The sequence below is a fragment of the Lagenorhynchus albirostris genome, chromosome 7 (genome assembly GCF_949774975.1).
Source record: "Lagenorhynchus albirostris chromosome 7, mLagAlb1.1, whole genome shotgun sequence".
In the NCBI taxonomy this organism is placed as follows: domain Eukaryota; kingdom Metazoa; phylum Chordata; class Mammalia; order Artiodactyla; family Delphinidae; genus Lagenorhynchus; species Lagenorhynchus albirostris.
The window spans coordinates 106,848,271-106,874,711 of record NC_083101.1 but is presented as its reverse complement, the minus strand read 5'-3'; the positions used below and the strand labels follow the sequence as shown (position 1 = coordinate 106,874,711).

Here is a 26,441-nt window from a genome sequence, read left to right as displayed (position 1 = left end):
AGTGCTCCGTTATTCCACGCCCCCTCCCCCCTTCCTGCGACCCCCATCCACTGCAAAAGACTCCAAAGCGCTGCTCTCCTTGAAGGAAAAATGACTTTTTTTGCTGGATTAGACGTGCCCTTTTCTTAGTGACAGGTAAAATTGTATAATATGTGATAGGTGTAAGCGTTTGTTTTTAACTCTCAACCTCCGAAAATCACTTAGCCACCTGGACATCTCTTCTGGTGGAACGTTGTTGTTGGTAGCCAGGCCAGTGCGCAGGTGATTTATGTTTACACAAGCCCCAAGCTTAGCCCTGGGGCTCTTTCCCTTCTTGTAAATTTCCCATGTGCCAGGTGAATCCCTCAAAAACCACTTGCAGATTTTTTTTTTTAAATAGCTTAACTTGCTAAACTAAGGAAATGATTTCATTAAAACGTTGGTAAATCTGTGCCCTCCAACTTAAATCAGCTTGAGTGTGTTCTGCAAACAGTGAGTTGTGGGTGAGAGCGTTCGCAAGAAAAAAAAATCTTACTGAAGAGAAATTATATAGAGCTCCTCAGGTACGTTGCTTCTGTGAGAAGACATTTTGCCTACACTGCTCAGGCACCTATTCCTAGTAGGAGATATTAGGTGCTCAGAATTTCAGTTTACTGGTATGTACTCAGGTTAACTGAAATGAAGTTCAGTGTGTTTTGAATTGTCTAGGTCTCTGTTCAGAATTTTAAATAAAAACATTTCAGAAAGCATGGGGAGGAATTAAGTCGAATCACGAAAGAACAAGAACTTTGTCCTGCAGAATTTACATGCAAATTCAGGATAGGGGACATGTGAGTGGTTCTTGATTTTTCTGGTCCTTGCAGGGTAGTTTACTGGTGTTCCTAGATTGAACCAAGCAACTTTTTTTCCTAGCTCTGTTTGTCTGAAGATAATTTATTTCCTGCTCTTAAGTTTGTAAGAAGAGAAGGAATAAAATAGAAACAAAGATTATTGATTAACTTTTAGCGATTATGAGCCTAATATGGGGTCAAGGAAAATTTTGACATATGTTTTGAATTTGAAATCTAAATCTAAAAACTCCCCAGTCCATACTGAATCAAAGATAGTGTGTTTAACATAGGGGATACCTTTTTTGGTTTCTTGCAGGTTGGTAAGATGCAAAGGTATGAAGGGGAGAGGGACAAAAAGTATGGGGAGAGATTTTGAAATAGTAGTAAAATTGAACAGCATCTAATTAATAAGTAGGCTTGTACCGAAAGTCACCTATCTCTCCATGTTAGGCGTGGAGATGTGGGCAATCAAAACCTTGGTGTCAGGTTAAAATTCCTGAGAGAATTGTTTCTAATGTAATCCATCATAGATATTTATTAGCAGTAAGCTTTTGGGACATACTGAAATTGGAGTTCTGTTTCACAGATTTTTTAAGGCAGAGTAATCCCCCACTATTGACCTAAACCTTAATTGTATTTGGTAAAGTAGTAGAAGTCCCGGTTGTGGACAAACTGAAAAGTATATTTTAAATATGAATTTAGCTTTTATAATTGTTTAAAACAGGGTTGTGTATTATTTTTCCAGATTTTTATTGAACTTTCAGAGTCTGTAGTGGTAAATATATATATATATATTTTTTTTTGAAAAGATGCCTGTGATATTACTATGTCTAAAGTTTTTGGTCCTTTTTCAAGATTAGAATATATGTCTAAATATTTTATGAAGTTAAGGTATTAAAAGGCATGCTAATTCATCTAAGTTATTTATTCCAACGTACTATACTTCAAAAGAAATATTTACTGAGGAAGGATTTTATTTTTTTCAGTAAGCTTGTTTACTTGAAATACTCCAGGAGCAGAGTCTGCTCTTTAATACCTGCTAGGCATGTGGCTTGCATGGAAATCATTCATAAGTAAAAGCTTTGGAGAAAGGTATTTATTCTTTTCTAGTTTTAATCTCTTGGAAAACTTGTCAGTGTGTATAAACATACATCATCTCAGTTTTTTCTGCAGATCTTTTGGGGTTACAGTTTGTTCCCTTAATCATATTTGCTACTTAAATTTTATTTCATGTGGTCATGTGACATAAAGGTTAGGGTCTAAGAATTTGATTTGGGCCACATTTCTAAGAAAAGATATTGGTGAAGTATGTTGTCAAAACTGATTGCATTAAACCATGAAGCGTGTCTCTTCATATGCTTTTTTTTAATGTAAAATTATTTGACTCGCGTGAACAAAAGCACAGTGCTTATTTAAGAAAAATTAGTTTCTCTTGACATTAAAGTGGTAAATTTCTATGCATGTTGCCTTTGCTATCAAGATGGAAAATACTTGACATCTCTTTCACCAAATGACTTCACAGAATGTAAGAAAATATTTTTGGCTGGGCCAGAGTTGGAGCGTTGAAGAATAGTTGCCTGTAGGATGATTTGGTTTCATGAACCTTGTTTTGCAGAGCACTACTGTGTGATTAAGGTCTGTTTAATGGATGCTTTACCTTCCCTAATTAATTACTTAACGTGGAACTTACCGTCTACCTTTATGTGCTCTGTTTTTCAGGTGCTTTTCCCAGGGATAGCGGGTCTGTGAGTCACTCATACGAGGAATAGGGGTCTCACCAGGCTTCAGTTTAGTACAATGTGTTGTTATTAGAAAGTGAGATCATTTCCTTGGAGGGTTAGAGCTTAGAAACAGGTTTGCATATTGCATTTTTGTGTGTAAATTTTTTCCTTCAGTGTATCGGCTTTTCTTTGCTTCTGTGCTACTTTTAGGGGGTGCTTAGTGTTGGCTTGGCAGTTCACTGCAGTCAAGAAGCAAGTTCTTTGACTAAAATTTCATGTAATGTCATGATGTTGTAGCCGAATCATTAATCTCCCTCTTTATGTATTTATTTTTATGGGTATGTTTTAAAGACTTAAAACTTTTAATTAAGATTAAAGCCTGAATTTTATCTGCCATTTTTAAAGTGAACGTCAGCTGTTCTTTATCTTGGGAGATGAGGTGATGGAGAAGGTTGCCTTCAAGTGAGAGGAAGGAAGCGGTGTTTCACCTGCCGTAATGGGATCATCAGTCTGTAAACAATCTAAAGCTTTGTTGTAGCATTTTTTCCATTTCAAGACTTTGATGTAATATAGGGATACAACTCTCTAATCAGCAGCAAATGTTGCTGGGCTGGTGAAGATGCTTTTTTAACTTATCTCCCCCTACCCTCCCTCAGTGTAGGGATACTTGGAAAATTATGGGGCTTTGTTCTTACTGAATATTTTAGAATAGCGGTTCTTAACTCTGGCTGAGAATAGAACCTACTACAGCTTAAAAAATGGCTGAGCATTGCTGGACCTGCTGAGGAAGAATCCCAGGGCGGGACCCAAGCAGTCTTAGTTTTAGAAGCTCCACAGGTGATCAGATGGGCAGCCAGGCTTGAGAAGCACTTTTAGAATTGGGTTTCAGGCTTATTCCATTTCGAGATTGTTATTGGGTTTATGTTCTTAATAAATAGGATGGAACAGTCGGGAATGGAATGCTTTGGTATCGTGAAGCTTGGTTCCTGGACAACACCATAACAAAACAACTTTACCTTGGAAACATGAGTGTCTAAATACAGTACTTGGGGCTGTCTCAAGTGTATGCACTTATAGTACTCAGTGTTTTTTTCTTTGAGCCTAAGTATGGATCTTATTCTAAAAGGATTCCTAGATTCAAAGCATTCTTCAATAAATGTAGCTCACTTATCTGACTTTTATGTGATTCAAATAGCAGGTTTATGATTGTGTTGCATGTACAAGGGAAATTAATTTTGAAATGATTCTCTTAAGTAGGCTTGAGGTAAACAACGCGATTACGAGAGGTGTTGGACTAAGTGATCTGTAATGTCCCTCTAGCTCTAAGATGTTGTGATTTAGGAATGGAAATGTTACCTTTCAAATAAGAAAATTCACTCGTGGGGCCAGAATACCAGCCCTAGTCACGATAAAAGATTGTATATGTGTATTTGTGTGTGTGTGTCCGTGTGTGTAGGAGACTTTATATAGTATCGGCTTATTACTGGATGAGAATCTCTATATTGTAAAAATCTTTTTTTTTTTTTTCCCATTTTGGTCCATATGTTTAATGGAATTCTGGTTCAAAAGAAATTCAGTGGGATTTTTTTGAGGGGAAACTTGAGGAAAATTGATTGGAGAAAAGTAATGTGTTTGAGTAGTCAAAAAAACCTTTCAAAATTCAAAAGAAAAGTGTTGAGAAAAATGTTCCTCTGTCAAGAAGTGAATGTGCTGTAGTGTCAGTAATTAGATCAATGTGCCACTGGCAGAGGAATTAAGCAAATAGGTGTTGAAGCAGAGTAAAGAGAGAAATTGACAGGTTTGTGGGAATTTAGTAGGTAGTAAAGGTGGCATTCCTAATCAGTGAAGGAAAAAAAGATTATTTATCAAATGATATTGAGGCAATTGACTACGCAATTGGGGGAAAAATAGCTCTCTACCTTACATAAACAGAAATTCTAAAAGAATTAAAAGTGTAAACATGAAATATTAAATTGTAAAAGCACTAGAAGAAAATGTAGGATAATAATTTTATAATCGTGAAATGGGCAAGATGCTTTGACACCATCAAGGAGAAAAGGGATAAATTCAACAACATAAAGTCTCATCTAGTTACTCCCTTCCTCCTCCCCCTACCTGAAAAATCGTGGAAATACGTGATGAGTTGTGAGGGTAGAAGAGTTATATTTAGACAACGAGCTACTTACCTAAAGGAGAGCGAGTATGAAGAAAGCATCTCTGAAGATTATTTCTCATTTTTGAGTGAACAGAAACAGTAAAAACTTGACATCTATGGTGAATTTTCAAGGGAAGGTGATGAAAAATGGCACACTTTGAGTAAAATTGCAAACAGTGCTGAAGGATAGTATTTCCAGAATGATCTAGAAACAAAACACCAAATTTGTATTGCAGAAGGCTAGCATTCTGGAAACCTAGTAGGCACATGTCAGAAATCATGAACAGTTCATTTCTGCCTTTTAACATCATTTGCTTTGCTTTTACAAACTTTATCCCTAAAGCCAATTAGTTAGCAGTATGTAATGGATAAATTCTGGAGAGTTGGCAAGATTAGGTGGGATGCAAAAAAAAATAAACTGTCTCAATTGTTGCTATTTTCATCATGGGTTGGTTTGATTTACAGTATGCTTTCTGCAAACAAGATTGTGGTTAAAACTTTACTCCTTGTGATACTCTGTTTACCTAGTTCCCAGTCAGAAATTGTGAATTTCAAAGAATTAATTTTTTTTAAATCATGAAAATATAGCCTCGTTTAAAAAGTTCACTGACTTTTGTTTTTTGCCGAAAGACAATCCACTATTTACCACTACTGGAGATACTCAAACAAAACAAAAGAAAACAAAACAAAAACGAAGAAAAACACCACAGGGCACAGCAATAGTATAAAGGGAACATTAGAGTTAAGAAATCAGGTTTATCATTCTGCAAGTTCAAAAAAATCTCTGGCCTCCATTTCCTCATATTTATCAAACAAGGAGTTAAACTAATTGATCTTTCAGGTCCCTCAATTTTAGAAAGTCTATTATGCTATAGGTATTAGCACTGCGAAGTTTTAAACAAGGAATTTCAGACTCTAGTTTGAACAATTAAAATATTTAAAAATGTGGATTTCTTAGGAACTGCTTTGAAGTCCTATCATGTATTATTTTGACTTATTAATTTAAAAAATTTTCATCACTTGTAATCACTTTGCTACCTATAGAGGCATTATGTATATATTGCTAGCTAATGTCAAAATTTATAGCAGATAAGACTTTCTGAAAAACTTGGTATCCTGGTTTATTAGCTACTTTTGGGCACTTGCAATTTCAGCTAAAATTACGTTAAGGTGTCCTTTTATAATCCTATGTTTAAAATTTTTTACTGTCAGGTTAAGCTAAAGCAATGCATATATCTAACATATATTTTGGAGCTTTTTCTGAGTCGTTTACCTAGATTAATTTCTAATTGGGGAGGAACCTCAAAATCTCCTACTGCAATTTATCATTTGATATGTATTCTCTAACTTTGAAAAGTTAATGTTTGTAAAATTTTTTTTTTTAATGATAGCTTTTCTGTCAGTTGTGAGCTGTTTTAGGAAATGATTCTAAGTGAGTTTTTTTTGTGTTTTGTATTTTATTAGATTAAGGTATAGGTACTTTTTTGGTTTAAGTTGAATTTGGGGAAAAAAACGTGATTTGCTTGAAGGATTCAGTGAATATTACTATGACAAGAACACATTTGTACATAAAATTCAGCTTTAGGTTTTTTTCTGTATGTCTAACGTAGGTGGATCTTGGTATATTGCATTACTGTATTTTAATATACTTTAAAACAAATGACAGTATCCTAAGGTATTTTGTATATTGCTAACAAAAAGGGTCTTTACGAGTATATTGCTTTTATCCTGAAATATCAAACAAGTGGTTTTAAAAATAACTTTTGTATGCAATATTTTGGTCTTTTTTCTTTTTAATTGTGAGAAAGCTATTTCTGTTTTATATTGGTCATTAATATACAGAGCATGGATTATATGTCCATCAAATCATTTCTAGGAAGAAATTTGAATATTCAGTTCACAGAAAGGTAAACATATCAGTTTTCTTCACAGCATCCTGGGAAGGGAGGAAGAGTTGATAGTTATTGTTTACCCTGGCCAGATGTTCTCAAAGAATCATAGGTACATGAAGTAGAAAGTTTCTCTTTGACCATTCTGTCTTAAACATACTGTACACATGAAGAAAGACGGCAGAGGTGAGGAAGACACCAAATTCGTGGCTTGGAAAGCCTGGTGATAAAATAGAGCCGGCAGGAAATTAGGAACCCAGGCCCTTCCAGACATCAGACACTTTCTGCTTTCTCTCTTTGGCTGTGTTTCTTAGAGTGGTCAGAGAACCTCTTGTATTAGGATAGGCCTGGGGCTTGTTAGAATGCAGATTTGTGGGTCTACTATGGCCTTAAAGAATCAGAACCTCAGGGAGTTGGACCAGGGAATGTGTATTTTTGCTCTCTTTATTATGGAAACTTTTAAGCATACAGGGAAATAGAGGAGTATATTGAACACCCAGTACCAACTACTTGGATTCTGTAATTAACATAGATAGCTTTATGTGTGTTTAACATGTATCATGAGGTTGCACCTCTCCATACTTTGCCTCAAATACTAAATAATTAGACTAATTCTACATAGCTATAATACTATTATCCCATCTTAGAAAATTATTGGTAATCCCATAATTATTCCATAATTGAAGAAAATCATCTAATAGTTGTTTCACGTTCAGATTTGCTCATTTGTTGCCAACAATGTCTTTTATAGGTTTTCTCCCTCCCAACACGGCTTAATCAAAATTGCTTAATCAGCATTGCTTTTATGTTTCTTTAATGCTAGAACAATTCTTAAATTTTTCTTTTCTTCATGATGTTAACTTTTGCAGAATCTGGGTCACTTCTCTTGTATGTTCCGTATTTTGGATTGCCTGATTGTTTCCTCCAAGTTTGATCTGCCCTCTGTATTTCGGGTAAACTTGAAGGTGCTTCTAGGGGCTTGATTATATTCAGACTACATACTGTTGTCAAAAGTACTGCTTTCCACTTCATATTTGCATCATATCACATTATAACCTGTTTCATCTCACTGTTCGTGATGCTAAGTTTTATCTCTTGGTTAGGGTTCTGACTGCCAGATTCTTCTGTATAAAGGTACATTTTCCCCTTTGCAGTCAGTAAGTCACTTGTGGAGTAAGACTTTTGGCAAGGTGTCAAGGCCTATTTCCTGACAACCTTTTACCTAATAGTTTTAGTGGCCATAGAGAATCCTTGCCTGAATCAATTATGAATTGCTGGTGGGAGGTGGGATTTGTATTTTAAACAAGCTCCCTAGGCGTTCTTAGCTCTCTAAAGTTGGAGAGCCATTGCTGTACTGGAATCAGGAACTGAGAGTTAAAGAAAAAAAAAAATCCGTCCTGAAGAAGTTACTATGAATCTAGGCACTGGTGGGTTTTCAGCTGGTTGTCAGTAGACAGAGTTTAAACTTCATGTTAGTTTTGGAGGAACAAATTTGAAATATGTCTCATGTGTTCTCTGTATGTAACAGCAATAACCTGATATAAGGGCTAATATAACAGGTTACAGTGTATGACTCAAAGGAGAGTGGAGGATGCATAGAAATTACTAAGGTGGAAAGGAAACAATATTAGAAATTCTTTTTTTACAAATGTCTCGTTTAAATTTTTGTAAGTTTTTTTGGTGCCCATTTTCAGATGAAGAAATGGGTTTAGAGAGGTTAAGTAATCTGATAAGTCACTGGTGACTGGTGGAGGAAAGTTTTGAAGCCAGATCTCACTGACGGCAAAATATATGCAGTTTTCTATATCTCTTGTAAGGATCCGGAGCCTCTTCTCACTAATTACTTTACTTTACTTTGGGACTTCGCTGTTTTGGCTTATTGAAAGTGGAGGAATGATATTCTTGAACCACTGGGGCCTCTTCATGTACACGCTGAGGTTCTTTGAGACCTCTGATTTCAACTCTAGTGTATTAAACTCTGCAGACAAGATGCACCCATATGTTGATTCTCTGTTTACCTGTTGGAAATACCAAGAGTAGTAGCTCTTTCCTTAAGGTTATAAAGCAGTTTTCAAACTTGACTGTGCTTTGGGGTCACCTGGGGAGTCAGATATTTGGGTTTTACCATAAGAGATTATGATCCAGTAGGTCTGGGATGGGCCTTAGAATCTATTTTAAAAAGCCTGTGTTTTCAGAAAGATCCCCAAGCAGTGCACAGACAGGGATGAGAACCACATTTCTATAGGCTGATTTCTACCAATATTTACAGCGGTAGTTCTCCGGGAGAAGGAGTTTATATTAGAATCACTTGGGAATATTTTTTTGTGTGTGTGAACTTGAGCACTAGGCGTATCAGATATAGAGGGGTGGAATGAATAAAGGAAGCTCTGATGATGATTTTAATGGAACACCAGTTTTAATGGAAACAGTCTCTGATTGGACCGTACTCTTAGCTGGAATGGTTGGTGAAAGTGTGTATTAATCAAATGGTAGCTATATTTGCCATATACTATGGCATATGGGTTATACATAAGTTTTAGAATACTGTAAAGGCATTTTACGTTAAAACTGTACAGCATATAATTGAATATTCTTTTGATTCAGAAGCTTCTTTGGAAGTTTGAAGTACTTCAAGGTCATTATTAACACAAATGATCACTGTTGGTGCTCTAAAAGTGCCAGGTTAGAGGCATTTCATTATGTTGGGAAAATTGATATTCAGTGCAGAGTGAATTTCATGTCTCAAATTTTCAGAAATGTTATATTTGTTAAAATTGGTGCCAAGGATAGGATTCCTAAAAAGAAACTGGTGAATGAAAGGGGAGAAGTGTCCTAATAGGTATTAAATAGGTGTCATTAGAGACAGGAATGAAGGAAGCAGAGAAGGAAAATGACCTAACTACATTTTGCTTGATGGATTCACGGGGAGGAATAGCTAGGGGAGGGGTTGGGAAGGGGTTTTACAGTCTTGACTCTTGCCTGCTGTAAGTTATTTAGTACAGTGGATCAACAGGGACCCCTAAACTCTACATACACCAAAATAACATCCTTTGAGCTCCATCTAGCAATGGAGCTCAAATGTGGCAGTGGTGAGAAAACCCAGGCTCCTTGTAACTCGGAAGCTCAAGGTCAGAACCTCTAGGAGAGGAAACAGCTGGCAGAGAGGGACACAGGATGTATGGGCAGGCACACCGTACACTGGGTTGGATCCTCTGTGATTCTGGATAAAAATGAACAGAACTCCAAATCTGTCATTTTGCTTGGTTATAAGGAACACAGCTTTTGAGTAGTAAAGTAAATAGTAGTTATAAATAGCCCTGTTATAATAGTAGTTATTAATAGCCCTGTATGTTTAGGATGCTGCCATTTTGCCTTTTGTAAGGCAGTTTTCATTAAAGCTTTCTCTGAAGGAAAAGATATGCATTCCAATAGAGAAATTATGTATTCAAAATTTAAGCAACCTCAGATGGCTTTGCTTAGACCTAGTGCGTGATGGCGCGTTTTGGGGTTGGAAGAAAAGAGAAGCTACATGAAGGACTTTTTACTCTGTTCACAAATTAAACAAAAGTTATCAAAACGAAGCTGAAGTTAAAAGCAATTACATTGTAAATTTGGAAAAATAGAGAATTACAACATGTTTATAGCATTTGTGGACCGTATCTGTGGTTTCCACTATTTGATAGGGACCACATAATTTTTAGGTAGTTTTCAAGATGTAGTCTAGGATTAAATGAGATGGTATTTGTCAGGCATGTTACAAGATTTTGAATAGGGCCCTGTGAGATTGGAATGTGTCATTCTATTTGTTTGGCATCTGCAATTCACTCTCTCAATGCGTGGTATAATCATATCTACCATAATGTGATAGTCCTGAAAACCCTCTCATTCTGTAAAATCACACAATGCAAACAACAGGGCTGTGGGAAAAATAGGATTAAGGCTAGACTACTTAAAACCATGTGACTTTGTAACCAGAACACTAACAAAACAATGACAATCCAAATATTAGCACCATAGTATCGGGGACATTTGCACTCAGCTTCATATCCAGATGGTTCAAGGCCTTATTTTATCCTGGGACATGCTTTTCCTTCTTTGATATGTAGATTCTTGTAGGTATTAGCTTCTACTGGAGGCCATTTTCACCAAAATTGAAGCTGTGGTCCAGGGTTTAGCCTTCATGTGTGCCCACAGCATCACTAGGTAGAGGAAAGGATAAGGAATATGGAAGACACTAAACCAGCCACCACTGCTTGTACAAAAGGAAGGTATTTTGGTAAGATTCTCACAGGTTTTCTTATTCTTGTTTTTTCCTAAGTCTTTATTATTTGTGAAAAATCTTGCCCTTGATAGCTTCAAAACATTAACATGCTGGGAAGAATCACTTACAAACCAAAACTATTTCCCCATTATACTATTGTCGTTCCCATTTTGCCAGTCATGTGTGAAATAATACATGTTACGGGAGCATGCATTGTGGCATAACTGACATGTTTTTGAATCTGTGATGGTGTCAAGATGCAGCTCTTGGAGTTGTCAAGGTTCTGTTGTTTTGCGAAGTTCTAGTTTTGGAGATAGTACAGCGTTTCAAGGTTAAGTGAAAGTTATTCTCATGCTTTGTTGGCCTTTATATACAATAAAGAAATGAAGAGGGGCTATTTCAATACACTTTTAAATTTCTGCTTCTGTAACATAGTCATTGGATGGAATGAGCTAATGTCTCAATGCCACATCAGCCCTTGAACTACATGTATGGAGCAGGAATGGCTTTAAATTTCGGCCCATTTGAAATGTAGTTATAGTGAGGCTTTATATTAAAATTCATCTGAGTGTACAGTAAATGGAAAAAAGAGCAACAGTAGCCAGTTGTCAAGGAAAAAACTGATGGGTTTAACAAACACGGCTTTCAGCAATATAAACAATCTGTTTTCATAGGGTTGTTTTGTTTTGTTTTAGGATTGGGAAAATGTCCACATTAAGTCGAAGTTAGTAAAATGTGAAAGGCAGCAAATATACAATGTGTATGTTGAGTATTACAGTGTTTTTCTTCACTAACTGTAATAACAAACATTTCAGTGGCTTAACACAAGAGGTGTATTGTCTTCTGTGGGTGGTCCTGGCTGATCATGGCTTTAGCATCCTTTAGAGACTCAGCGCCCTCAGCATTCAGCCAGAAAAAGGAAAGAAAATATGGAGAAAGCACAACTGCTTCTTAAAAGCCCTGGCTTGAAGTGACTCACATCACTGGTGCTATCATCCCACAGGGAGAACAGCCCTGTGACTACGCCCATATAAACGGAAGCCGGGGGAATGTGGTCCTGCCCAGGGAACAGCTTTGTACTACAGAAGAGGGAGCTTGTGTTTTGTTGACTAGAGACTGAGGAAGAAACAATTCTCTACTTAGGTCAGGTATTCTCCGGATTAGATGGAGGGAGGGAGGGAGGGAGGGAGGGAGGGAGGGAGGGAGGGAGGGAGTGTGTGTGTGTGTGTGTGTGTGTGTGTGTGTGTGTGTGTGTGTGTGTGTGTGTGTGTGTGTGTGTGATGTAAATTGCTATTGATTGGAACATAAAAGAGACAATTCCTTTTAAAACTTTGATTTATATTTAATTTAATATTTTAGGATTTGCTAGCCATGTCAGTCTCATTTTACTTTTTTTAAAAATCTTTATTGGAGTATAATTGCTTTACAGTGTTTTAGTTTCTGCTGTACAACAAAGTGAATCAGCTATATGTACACATATATCCCCATATCTCCTCCCTCTTGAGCCTTCCTCCCACCCTCCTTATCCCACCCCTCTAGGTCGTCACAAAGCATCGTGCTGATCTCCCTGTGCTATGCAGCAGCTTCCCACTAGCCATTTATTTTACTCTTAAAAATGTCAAAACTGTTCTTAGCCTGAGTGGCATACAAACACAGGTCAACCCTATTTTAACTGGTCAGGTGAAACAAGTAACTCTATTTAAATTAGCTTTTAAAAGTAACAACTACGTTTAATAATTTTAAGTGTGATCTGTGCTAAATATACTAAATTAAAATATAATGAAATGGTACAACTAGAGTTTTGAATAATTTTTCTTCAGATGAGATTTCATTGAGGTAAAAATGGCCTTCATAGACTAAATAAAAAGTACTGTAGCCTTGTCAGTGTTTCATGTCTTAAATAGATCATCTGGTTTAGGACAGTTTGGGATCTTGACATGTGCTCACAGAGGTTGTAACTTTAACAAAACTGTGTCCCATACTTAGGGAACTTGTTGGCTTCTATTCCCCAAATAACTGCCCCCCAAAATCACTCCTTGTTTTTTGTCTTTTAATTGTACAGGCCACCAAATAAATACGTGTGCAAAATTCATACCTAAATTTGGAGATTTACACTAAAACTTTGTTAGTAAAACTGATTGGATTCTATTTGTTTTGCGTGTTAATAATCACTGGGAATGGATTAAAATTATCTAAAAATTCCTTATAAAGGTGTTAAAGCATCTAAATATGATTTAAAGTAAAACTGAAATGTTTTCATCAAAACACGTCGATATGTTTTATAAGTTCTTCTAGAAATCATAAAATATTAAAATATAGAGACCTGTTAGTCTAGTAGTGAAGGTTTAACGGTCAGCTGTTTTAAGATGCTTGTTAATTCCAAATATGACTTAGGTTACATTTTCTGGTATTCTTTGTTTTTTGTTTTTGCCTTTTTTTTGCGGTACGCGGGCCTCTCACTGTTGTGGCCTCTCCTGTTGCGGAGCACAGGCTCCGGACGCGCAGGCTCAGCGGCCATGGCTCACGGGCGCAGCTGCTCCGCGGCATGTGGGATCTTCCTGGACTGGGGCACGAACCCGTGTCCCCTGCATTGGCAGGCGGACTCTCAACCACTGCGCCACCAGGGAAGCCCCCCATTTTCTGGTATTCTTAATTGGCTTTTAAAAAGTAGGTTGCTAAAGCATTAAAATAATAAATATACGTATTTATTTAGAGGCTATTTAATAATTAAAGTTTCTCTACATAATATTATCACCAGGTGAGACTGTACCAGGGTCTAGATGAGGATCCTTTTTTTTCCTTACAAAGCCAAAATCTGTGACCTGTATGGCTAATACATAATTAATATCTTCTCAACTATTGTGCTTGAGAGATAAAACAGCAAATTATAATTAGAATAAAAATCAGACACTGAAACCTTTAATAGGAGCTGTATGGTGTTACAGGTCAAATACGCACTACTTGAGATAAAATTTTTTGCCTGGTTGATCTTATTAATATAATTTTAATACTTTTAGTGTGTTTACTTATATTATCTGGTGCTGGCTTAGTCTTTCACTCCCAATATTGCATCTGTTGTATCCAGACAACATTGCCCAGACTACAAGCAGACATGACTCCCCAATGTCATAAGAAGCCACTGGGTGACCCTGTCTGAGCTTGATCAAAATAATTACTGTTACGTCCAGGGATTCCAGAATGTAATACTGCTGCAGATGTTAAAATGCTTACACTGTGTTTAGAAACTTATTCCTAAGCCTTTTCAGTTTTCAATTCATAAGCCCACTTGGGTGGATGCTCCAAAATTTTACTTAGTGACATTGTAGTAATATTAATCAACACAGATTGTAGGACTTCTCAAGACCAAAGGAAAAATGAATTGCTAAACTTCACGATAGTCTTAAATAATAGTGTTTAAAAAATCCAACAGGGACTTCCCTGGTGGCGCAGTGGTTAAGAAGCCACCTGCCAATGCTGGGGACACGGGTTCGATCCCTGGTCTGGGAAGATCCCACATGCCACGGAGCAACTAAGCCCATGTGCCACAACTACTGAGCCTGTGCTCTAGAGCCCATGAGCCACAGCTACTGAAGCCTGCGTGCCTAGAGCCCGAGCTCTGCAACAAGAGAAGCCACTGCAATGAGAAGCCCGCACACCGCAAGGAAGAGTAGCCCCTGCTCTCCGCAACAAGAGAAAGCCTGCGCGCAGCAATGAAGACCCAAAACAGCCAAAAAATATAAATCATTTATATAAAAAAAATATATGCAGGGCTTCCCTGGTGGCGCAGTGGTTGAGAGTCTGCCTGCCGATGCAGGGACACGGGTTCGTGCCCCGGTCCGGGAAGATCCCACATGCCATGGAGCGGCTGGGCCCGTGAGCCATGGCCGCTGAGCCTGCGCGTCCGGAGCCTGTGCTCCGCAGCGGGAGAGGCCACAGCAGTGAGAGGACCGTGTACCGCAAAAAAAAAAAAAAAAAAAAAAAAAAAAAAATATATATATATATATATATATACACATATATGCACAAAAAAATTCCAACAAATAATACTTCACACTAATTAAGATGGCTCCTAACTACATCTGAAACTAGCATGATATTGTAAATCAACTATACTTCAATAAAAAAAAAGATGGCTCTTATCAAAAACCCTGAAAATAACAAGTATCGGTGAGGATGTGGAGAAATTGGGACCCTTGTGCACTGTTGCTGGGAATGCAAAATTATGTAGCCATCATGGAAGCAGAATGGTGGTTTCTCAAAAAATTGAATATAGAATTATATATGATCCAGCAATTCCACTTCTGGGTGTCTACCCTAAAGAACTGAAAACAGGAGCTTGAAGAGATTTGTACAACATGTTCATAGCAGCATGACTCATAGTAGCCAGAAGGTGGAAGCAACCCCGCTGTCCGCAGATGGATGAGTAGGTGAAATGTAGCACACATGTGTAATGGAATATTATTCAGCCTTTATAAAGGATGGATATTCTAACACATGATACAGCATTGGATGAACCTTGGTGACATTATGCTAAGTGACATAAGCTGGTAAAAAAAAGGACAAATACTGTATGATTCTACTTTTATGAGGTAACTAGAGTAGCCACACTCATAGAGACAGAAAGAATGGTGGTTGCCAGGCCCTGGCGGGGGGGTAATGGGAAGTTAGTTTCAGTCTGGGAAGATGAAGAGAGTTCTGTGGATGGATGGTGGTGATGGTTGCACAGCAGTGTGAATGGACTTAATGCCTCTGAACTGTGCACTTAACAATGGTTAAGATAGTAAAGTTTATGTCATGTGCATTTTATCAAAATTTTAAAAAATCAACAGACCTTTCGGATAGTTTCATTTCGTCATAGTCCTACTCACTGATTAAACACAGAAAACAAATGAACAAACAAAATCTTTTTCTCTTCCTTTCCCAGTACTGTTGTTAATTTAAAAAACAGAAGTAATATTAATTATGTCCCCACAGCCAATCCATTTGGATCAAGGCATACCTCTTTTTTTTTTAGTAAATTTATTTTTTATTTTTACTTTTGGCTGCATTGGGTCTTTGTTGCTGCACACAGGCTTTCTCTAGGTGTGTTGAGCGGGGGTTACTCTGTTGTGGTGCGTGGGCTTCTCATTGTGGTGGCTTCTCTTGTTGCAGAGCACGAGCTCTAGGTGTGTGGGCCTCAGTAGTTGCAGCACACGGGCTCAGTAGTTGTGGCACGCGAGCTCTAGAGCGCAGGCTCAGTAGTTGTGGCTCACGGGGCCAGCTGCTCTGGGGCATGTGGGATCTTTCTGGACCAGGGCTTGAACCCATGTCCCCTGCATTGGCAGGCGGATTCCCAACCACTGCGCCACCAGGGAAGCCCCAAGGTATACCTCTTACCAGTGTTCTAGCCACACTGTGCAGGTGGGCACCGGCTTCAATTGTGTTACCTAAAAATATTATTTTGAAATTGGTCCCTTCCACTTCTACGGCACAGTGCAACCGTTGTCCGGTAAGAAGTTAGTGTTCGTCTTCACAGTGATACTCATAGTCTCAGATTGGAAAATGAGAACCCAAGTGTTTTTAAATCTGAAATGACTCCAGTAAAGGATGGGTAGGTAGTATTTTAAATCAAAAGAGAGCTCTTCCGAGTTCTCTCTCCTACAGCCTGACCTGTGGTGATGAGGCACTGCCTGTAAGGAGGGCCAGAGAAGCCCAGGCCTTCAGAGCATGCCTTTTGGAGGCCAAGTGCTGGGTCTCAAGCCTGCCCTGGACCAGCTCTTAACTGGTTACAGTTATTTAACCACTCTGTTCTTAGGTTTCCTCACAGGTAAAATGGGACTTATTTTGGGTAGAAAGATCAGGAACAGCTTTGTGGAGGAGGATATTACTACCTTACAGGGTTGTTTTGAGAATTAAGACTTAATACATGTAAAGTCTGAGGATAAAGCTTTGATACACTTACGTACTAAATGTTAGATATTAACAGCTCTTTCTACCTGGCCCACAGGATTGAAAATTGTACCAGGCATTGATAAGGTTCTACCTGGCCAAATTTTCTTTCTTTATTTAACTGTATCCAACCCTCTTTCTACACGTAGAAATATGCCTTGCTTAGGTGTTCAAAGTAAATCCTCCAAATAAAAATGTGATATTGTTAAAGCAGTTTGAACTGTGTATCTATTAAATGATTGTAAGTGAAATGATTGTAAGTTCTCATTGTAAGTGAAACCAGGGAGAAAACTATAGTCACTTTGTAATTTATTTACATATTGATAAATGCTTGAATAAAAAGTGGATTGTCCATGTTCAAAAATACATTAGGTAGGCAGTCTTTTGAAACAGTCTTGTCTAAATGTCAAAACATATTATCTAGCACCCAAAAAATCTAAAATGTTTATATGAGCTTTCTTAAGGAAAAAAATGTTATTATGAAATATGCATGTATAAACTTTTGATGGATAAAGAGTTTACCACCCTTTAGTTGATAAGGAAAATATTACGTATAAATGGTGTAACTATGCAACAATTCTTTAAAATCCCCTCAGTAAAGAAAGATGTTAACCAGCCATTTTACACCCTTTCCAAACAACATTGACAGATCTTCGTTCTGTGAACCTGTCAGCAGATCAAAGACCTTCAGTGGTCCCTGTTTGTTCACAGAATGTACCCCAAACTTCTAAACCCAAAGTGCTAAGTACATGGTTCCAGAAGACTTTTCTAACCCCATATTTCATTCCCTCATTACTCCACTGTCCCATTTTCATGAAGAAACATTCTTACAACACTATTTCAACCAAACTATTCTCATGCTCTTTACTGTTTGTCTCCGTGCAACCTTGTCTCTATTGCAACCTTGGAAACAGCCTTAGCAATTTGGGGAGACGTTTGCTGGTGACCGTTTCCCAGGGTCTGCTTGTTTCAGGCGGTGGTTTTGATCTCTTGCCTGGGAAATGTTACACAAACTGGAAGTATGTAGAGGTTTATTTTAGTCTGTTCTCTATGTGTGGTAGCTACAGTCCAGGTGTGAATTGGTAGATTAATAATCAGTTACTTGCTTTTCATAAAGAAGGCATCTGTCAACTTGTAGTCCAGCTGTTAACCTTAGATGTGTCTTCTCTAGCTAGATGCCTGTTCTGTGGGCGACTGGTCTCCTGTAGGCTCAGGCAGAACCAAAACCAGTCAAAAATTGGAGAATTAAAGAGCAGAGGAAGAGTTCACTTGGTACTTCAGCAACTGTCTGTAAGTGCTTTGTCTCACTCCTATTTACAGCCAAAATTACAGTAAAACTAGAAGTTTTTTGTTTGATCCAAGCTCCTCTCCCATTTCTTATTTTTTTCTAACCTCTCAGATGTTTGTACTTGAAAACTTGGTATTTTTTAAAGTGATTTCTCCACGGTTGGGATATTTTGTATCCTTTTTTTCTCAACTTTAATGTGTGTATATAACAAGTTCCTTTTTGATTGGAATTCAGGTTGTACTCTTCCCTAAGCCTGATGACCACATAAGTAAGACTATTTAATGAAGTTATCCATTTTTAATATACTAATTTGGGGGGCCCACTTGTAATTTTCAAAGTTTCATAATATTATATTATTAATCCTTGAGGTTGTTACAGGTCACTCGATCCCAGAGCTGATAAACTTTTGAAAGATTAGACTAGAGACGGCTAATTCATTGTTGAGCATGTGAAATTACTGATTTGACTGGAATACATATCTGTGGTCTGTTTTTGGTAATTCTGCCTGTAATGGTGTTCATTAGGGTAACCTGTCTCTCTGTAGGACGGTTTCCTACTACTTCTGCCTGTTGGTTGGAAGACCTGGCTTCCACCTGGCCTCTGTGGCTCGGTACCCAGCTCTCTGTGCTGTAGTCAGCTCTCGCCTCTGTTATAAAACCAAGTGTGATGGGATCAGTTCTGTGTAGCTTACAGTTAAGAAGGACCTCAGACTTCAGGCTTTCTATGTCAGAGAGGCCTCAGTTGGGCAGTACCTTGGAGTGTACATTAGCCCATTGTATTAGTTTCCTCCTAAGGCTGATGTGACAAAGTGTCACCAGTGGGGTGGCTTAAAACAACAGAAATTTATTCTCAACAGTTCTGGAGACTAGAAGTCTGAAACCAGGGTGCCAGAGGGCTGTGATCCCTCTGAGACCCTGGCTAGAATCCTTCCTTGCCCCTTCCTAGCCTCTGGTGATGGCTGTCAGTCCGTGGCATTCGTTGGCTTGCAGCTGCATAACTTCGTTATCTGCCTCTGTTGTCACATGGCATCCTTCTCTCTGTGTCTGTGTCTAAATTTTCCTTTTCTTATGAGGATACCAGTCGTATTGGACTAAGGCCCAGCCTACTCTAGTATGACTCTATCTTCACTTATTACCTCTGCAACTACCCTGTTTCCAAATAAGGTCACATTCAGAGATACTGGGGATAGTTAGGACTTCACATGTTTTTTTGGGAGACACAGTTCGACCTGTAACATCCACGATTTTTTCTTTAACCTAGTAGGTTTGGAAATTCTCTTTTGTGGTTGACCCAATGTCACTCTGACTAAAAATGAAGGCAGTTTGCCTGGGTATAGTAACCCTTCAAACAAGGAAATTATGTGTTTGTGAAAATGTGCTGTAATGAAGATTATGAAAAAGGTAAAAACTACAGCTTTGCCATGGGATAAGCGAGGGTCTTTGAGCTGGACTGTTCTGTGTGATGTTATACATCCTGTTCCAGCTAATGTCACACTGTAACAAATGGAAATACCGTGGGGCTTCCTTATGCATCACTTTAACCCTGCAGATAACGCATTTTTCTCAGTTCTGTAGTGCCATAGGCTTAGGTTTTGGAACAGATCGCTGAGTTCTCAGAGCCTTGGTTTGCCCCTCAGTGGAGTGAGAACACTACCTCCGAGGTAGGGTTTTCAAGGTTTGGATGAGTCGATGTTGGCGTAGCGTCTGGCACGCATGGCGTGCTCGCTCTGTGGGACTTGCCCTCTCCTCCTCTCCGTCTATCTTCTCATAGTCTTGGCCACGGTGAAAGTGGCTGTCAGTGGAGCAGCTGGAGTCCACCACGCTGCCAGCAGTAACATCTTGCTGCCAGTGGTGCCATACTTTGCCCAGTGTTGAGATGTCTAAGAATAGTAACCAGGAAGACGGCCAGAGGAGGCCTCTCACTCTGATCTAGAGGCTTTGCGCGGGTTTTCTTTCAGAGGGATGCTCGTGCTTTATTACGGTGCACTGATTGCTGTGGGTCTGAGTGCCAGCGCGTGCAGTGCTGTGGGTGCCTCGAGTGGACCTCATCTGCCTTCTCACCCAGATTTTTCAGTAGTCCTTGGATTTTGGGGTGGCGGGGAGCACTGTGGGGCAGTATCTTAATGCTTCGGAAAACAGTTTAATATGAAATTTAGCTTGACGTAATTTTAGAAAAAGTATATATATTTATTTTAGAAATAAAGGGACATTGTAATAAAAACACCAGTTTACCAGTATATTTGAACCATTTTTTGCCCTTTGAAGCGTCAATAACATGCTTAAGTGTTCTTTGGAGGGGAATTTATTCTTGACATAGTAAATATGTTTGATCCTCACTTATCTGTTTTGTTAGGCCATTTCCTCAGCTCACCCGCAGTTTCTGATTCTGTAAATTGGAAATGATAGTACCTATTATACCGACCTTAAAATTATTATAAGCATCAAAACAGGATATAGGCATATGCTGGTCAGTTGGACTAGGTCATTTCTCAGGTTTATTTCAACTGTGAGATGCTTCAGTTTTTTGGAGTTGGATAACTTGTAAAAGTGGTTGTGTAAAACAGTGATAATGTCCGTTTGGGAACACTCGGCACATAGGTTGGGAACTTGTAAAATGAGTTTTACACTCACAGAATAGTGTGTGAGACAATCTCTCTCAGAGGTCAGAAATTAGTATTAATTTGTCAGGCTTTAAATGCAAATCAGCATTCCTCTAATTCTTTGACAAGGATAAACTTGCAAGCCTGTACTTTTGTACTTGCATTATGCTATTTGTACAGTCAAGAAAAGATCACGAAAAATGCTGAGTAGCACGGTTGGTACTGTTGACGCTGCGGGAGGTATAGTGATGATGTTGAGGTGTCATTGGTCTGGTAGGAGAGGGAAGCATAGTGAACAGGGTTTGAAAAACCATAAGTTGCTTTCAAAGTGAAATAATTATCTTCAAGTAGATAATCAGAATAAAAAAAATTTTTTTTTAAACCTACTACAGAGGGATCTGAGGAACAGATCTCGTAAATGCTTTCTATTTCCTTTTTTTCCTCCTGTATTTTTGTAAAATAAATTTTCACTTACCTGTTTTAGAAAGGGCGTAGGGGGATCCTGATAATTCTAAATTCCTTTGGAATTTTAGTTAAATATTCTCCTATCCAGAATGTGGATTGGGGGTGTTTGAGAAAGTGGAAAGATCCTTTGGTTGTCCTTTCTCCTTTGCTTCCCTGGATCTTGAGGAACGAGTTACTGAAGGGAGCTGTGGGACTTGTCAGGAGATCTCAGGTGAGAGCTGGAGTTGGAGCAGTGCTCAGGGCAGGGTCTCCACGACTTAAGGCAGTGTAACCTCTCAATGGATTAATGAGCCACCAAGGGAAGGCATGTGTGTTCTTTGCTACAGTCAGAGCCACTTTGTTCTTTGAATCAAAGGAAAGAACAGAATGTCTAATTATAATAATCTGCTAATAATTACAATATTTTGCATTCATTTTCTTAAAAAAATCTATTTGAGTAACTACTAGCCTTCAGAAGATGTTGGAAAATAGTATTTAGGCAGCAGCTGGCAGCTACTAGTGTTGGAGTCTGTGCAGTGCTCAGCTCGTAAAAGATTTCATTAGTTGGACATATACTTTGATTTCCTTATTGCCGCACAAGTACATTCTTTTGAGCAGCTGCTTTGGAAGGGAACGTACAATAAACATTTCTACACTTGTTTCAAATATGTGGGTTTTGTTGGAGTGTCACTTGCCGTCTGGTAGAGAGAGGAGTGGCTTACTAGTAGAGAGGAGTGGCTTACTCGTAGAGAGGAAGTGTCTGGAATCTCTGCATGTTCTCCTAATGCAATTTCAGGTCCCCTCTTTGTCATTCACTGAGAGGAGATCATTGACAGCTGTAGTTATTTTGTTCCCTTAGATCCTTAAGAAGAATTACATGTAGGATAGAATTTATAGAATGTTTTGAATTGTACCTGATCAGTAGTTGTTTTAATTTGAAACTGAATTTTTTATAGTGTTTATTGAAACTTAGTATATTCTAAACAAAAAATATATTGTAAACAAGTCAGACGAAAATACTGATATCTGTAAAAAAAGTATAAAAGAACTCCCCTCATCCCCAATCACCAACAGCAGAAAGGTGCCACATTCACCCTCCCCCCACCTTTTTTTCCCCGTGTCCCAGCAACTAACAGAGTGATATCTGAGCGGAATTCTTCGAGTAGTGACTTGTGGTCGTGTCATAACCACATTGATTGCTGTTGATAAGAGCGATCACACATTAGTTCTCTGGAGGCTGCAGGGGCATTAAGGGACTGGTGGAGGTGGGTTGAATAAAGGAAAATCCTGCTTCAACAGAGAAGTGGGCAGGAAGGGTCATTGTTCAGGAACTTACTCATATTTGGAATAACCACCGTCACAACGACTGACTTATGTTGAGGGTCTCCCACGGGCAAGGCATTAAGCGCTTACATACATCTTACTGAGTCCTCACGGCAACCCTGTGAGGTGAGTACTCTTGTCCCCATTCATTTTACAGACATGCAAATGGAAGCACAGAGACATGAGTGGCCCAGCGTCAGACAGCTTAGTGACAGGGTTGAATTTAGCTTGTCTGGCTCCAGAATCACGTTCTCACAATGTTGTGCCATCTTTTGGAAACACACCTCCGTTCTCTGGAAGCTGTTATATTTTAAAATCATACCTTTTGGTCCCCAAATGAGGCAAATGGAAATTATAGATATGTTAATGACTTAAATAGCAGATGAGAAAGTTGGTATAATTAATTAAATCTATGACTTGAAACAATCCCACTCTTGCGAAGACTTGCAGGAATCCTCCTTCTGGTTTCGCTTGTTAAAGTAAATGTTTTCCCCCATGAGTCTTCTGTAGTGTTTTATTCTTGGTGTTTTTCTTTGGGGCCTGCATGCTTTCTGGCTTTTGCTCCTGCTGAGTAGGCAAACATATCTGGAGACAGCCATGGAGTAAAGGAAAAGAAAAGCTTTGCAGTTTAGAATTGATTTATGGGGAAGCTTCTTCTGTGGTTAAAAAAAAGGAAAAAAAAATCCCAAAACCCTACCCTCCTTTCTATATTAGTCATCCCGTTACAGTAAATGAAACTCATTTTATTTGGGGGGCAGGCATGAATGTGTCAAAGCACTCAGAACAGGGAGGTCAGTGCCACTGTGTTAATCATGGGATCGCCATGAGAAGTTATTGTTGAGAAAATGTACTTGTGTGGATGCAAAATGTGGAGGGAAACCCCCCTGATGATGGGTAACCTGACCTAAAGTATGTGCCTTAGTGAAGGAATGGTATTTTGAGGGATGCAGCTCCTTAACCTCTGGTAATTAGTAGTGAAACAGGCAATATTTCCTGGGCTGATTTTTCTTTTTTTCGCTCAGCCATTTTTTGAATTAGCTTGGTTTCTGTATGTGTGTGTGCACATCTGTGTATGTATATACATGTCCTTAATTCTAGTACCAGCAGAATTCTTAATGGCATTTTTTTTTTCTGAGGTGCCCGGTGTTCAGTTGATTTCTTTGGTGGCCCGTACTCCAGCAAATCCTTTCTTCTTTATGCAATCTGTCCCTTCACCTGACAAAGCATGTTACATTTATGACAAAATAGACTTCAGGAACTCAAGAACAATGTATGTAAAGAGGACAAAATATTTTCTTTTTCTTTTGTTTTTTTCTTTTGTAATTTCTAAACCAGTTAGAGTCAAGAAGTCAAGGTTGCTCATCTAAATCCTTAAGTTGGAGTAGCCATTGTGAAGGGTGATAGAATAGAATATCATTTAAATTATTCAAACCTAGGAATATTTTCTAACATTGCAAAGAGTTAAAAAAACAAACAAGAGGGTTTCCCTGGTGGCGCAGTGGTTGAGAGTCCGCCTGCCGATGCAGGGGACACGGGTTCGTGCCCCGGTCCAGGAAGATCCCACATGCCACGGAGCGGCTGGGCCCGTGAGCCATGGCCGCTGAGCCTGCGCGTCTGGAACCTGTGCTCCGCAACGGGAGAGGCCACAACAGTGAGAGGCCCGCGTACCGCAACAAACAAACAAACAAAACAAAACAAACAAACAAGAGTTGAATGTCCTGTGTGTTCAGATGCTATTGTTTTTCCCCTCTGAGATTTTGCTTTAGCACTTGAGATGATGATCAGAATGTTGACTGGCAACAGTTATTTTTAGCAGCGTTAGATATGTTGACATCATAAAATTTACCCATTTGAAGTGTTTAATTCTGTGTTTTTAGTGTATTCACAGAGTTGTACAACCATCACCACAATCTAATTTTAGAACATTTTCATCCCTCTGAAAAGAAACCCTAACGCGTTGTAGCCACTCTACCTTCTCCCTTTCCTGCAACCCCTGGGAACCGCTGACCTACTGTCTCTACAGAGTAGTTGCCTGTTCTGGACATTTCATATAACTGGAATCATACAATATGTAGTTTTTTCTGAATGGCTTCTTTGACTTTTACATAGTGTCAAGGTTCATCCCTGCGGTAGCCTGTATCAGTACTTCATTCCTTCTTATGGCTGAGTAATATCCAGCTGTATGGATATACTACATTTTCTTTATCCATTTATTCGTTGATGGACATTTGGGTTGTTTCTCCTATTTGACTGTTTAACAAATAGTGCGGTTAAAATTTGTGTGCAGGTTTTTTGTGTGGGCTGTTTTTATTTCTGTTGGACATATACCTAGGAGTGGACTTGCTGGGTCCTGTGATAATTCTGTGTTTAACATTTTGTGATATTGCATAGGGTAGCAAGTTAGCACTGTATTTTTTGTTCAGTACAAGATATTATCTAATAATCAGGAGCTTAAGTCACCCTTGTTTAAGGTTACCCTAGGGTACTAGTTACTAACCCAGACCTAACATCAGATCCAACTAGAAGCTGCAGACTTCATTTTTATGTCTGTACAGGAGAAATTTTATTACACACACCTGTAAGATCACAGACTTTATTTTCTTGCTTCCTCTTTGTTTCTATATTGCAAAAATACAGTGGTAAAATACTAAACATAAAATATGCCATTTAAGATTTTTATCATTGTGGTAAAATACGCATAAAACTTACTGTTTTAACCATTTTTAAGTGTAGTTCAGTGATACTAAGTCCGTTCACAATGTTGTGTAATAATCCTCACCATCCATCTCCAGAACTTTTTCGTCTTCCCAAACAGAAGCTCTGTACCTATTCAGCAATTCCCCATTGCTTCCTTCCCAAGCCCCTGTTCTACTTTCTGTCATTGTTTGTCTATTCTAGATACCTGATAGAAGTGGGATCATACATTTGTCCTTTTGTGTCTGGCTTATTTCACTTAGCGTGTTTTTGAGGTTCATCTGTCTTGTAGCATGTATCAAAATTTCATTCCTTTTTAAAACTGGAAAATATTCCATTGTATGGATATATACCACATTTTGTTTATCTGTTCATCCGTTGATGGACATTTGGATTGTTTCCACTGTTTGGCTTTTGCAAATGATGCTGCTGTGAACACTGGTGTACAAATAACTGTTTGAGTCCCTTCTCTCACTTTTGGGTATAGGTGTGGAATTGCAGGATCATATGGTAATTCTGTGTTTAACTTTTTGAGTAACTGCCAACTGTTTTCCTCAGCAGCTGATGAACAAGCGTTCCAGTTTCTCCACATCTTTGCCAACACTTGTTACTTTCCTTGTTTTTTTCATTAAATTCATCCTGGTGGGTGTGAAGGTATCTCACTGTGATTTTGATTTACATTTCCCTAATGACTGATGATGTCGAGCTTGCTTGTTGTCCATTTGTATATCTTCTTTGGGGAAATGTCTGTTGAAGTCCTTTGCCTATTTAATTGGCTTGCTTTTCTCCCTGGCAATCACTACAGTTTCTGTTACTCTATTTTCAGTAGTGTTGTTGACTGAATAGTAGTGTTAATGTTTTTTTCCTATCAAATATTAGATTAAATAAATAGTACTACATATAAGATTTTTAAAATTTTTTATCTATTTTATTTATTTTCGGCTGCGTTGGGTCTTTGTTGCTGCACGCGGTCTTTCTCTAGTTGTGGCGAGCAGGGGCTACTCTTCTTTGCGGTGTGCGGGCTTCTCATTGTGGTGGCTTCTCCTATTGCAGAGCACGGGCTCTACACACGTGGGCTTCAGTAGTTGTGGCTCGCGGGCTCTAGAGCACAGGCTCAGTAGTTGTGGCGCATGGGCTTATTTGCTCTGCGGCATGTGGGATCTTCCTGGACCAGGGCTCGAACCCATGTCTCTTGCATTGGCAGGCGGATTCTTAACCACTGCACCACCAGGGAAGCCCAACGTATAAGATTTTAATTAGGTTTGGTGCTGTGTGATCTTTATAGCTTAAGGCCATATTTTTGGTTTTTTTTTCCCTCTGTGTAAATGCA

At 38.7% G+C, this 26,441-nt stretch overlaps 1 protein-coding gene across 1 annotated transcript in view; it reads left to right on the top strand.

Annotated features, from left to right (window-relative positions):
* Positions 1-26,441, top strand: part of XKR6 (XK related 6) — a 267,735-nt gene that overhangs the window by 1,283 nt on the left and 240,011 nt on the right. The gene's annotated exons all lie outside the window — the stretch shown is intronic.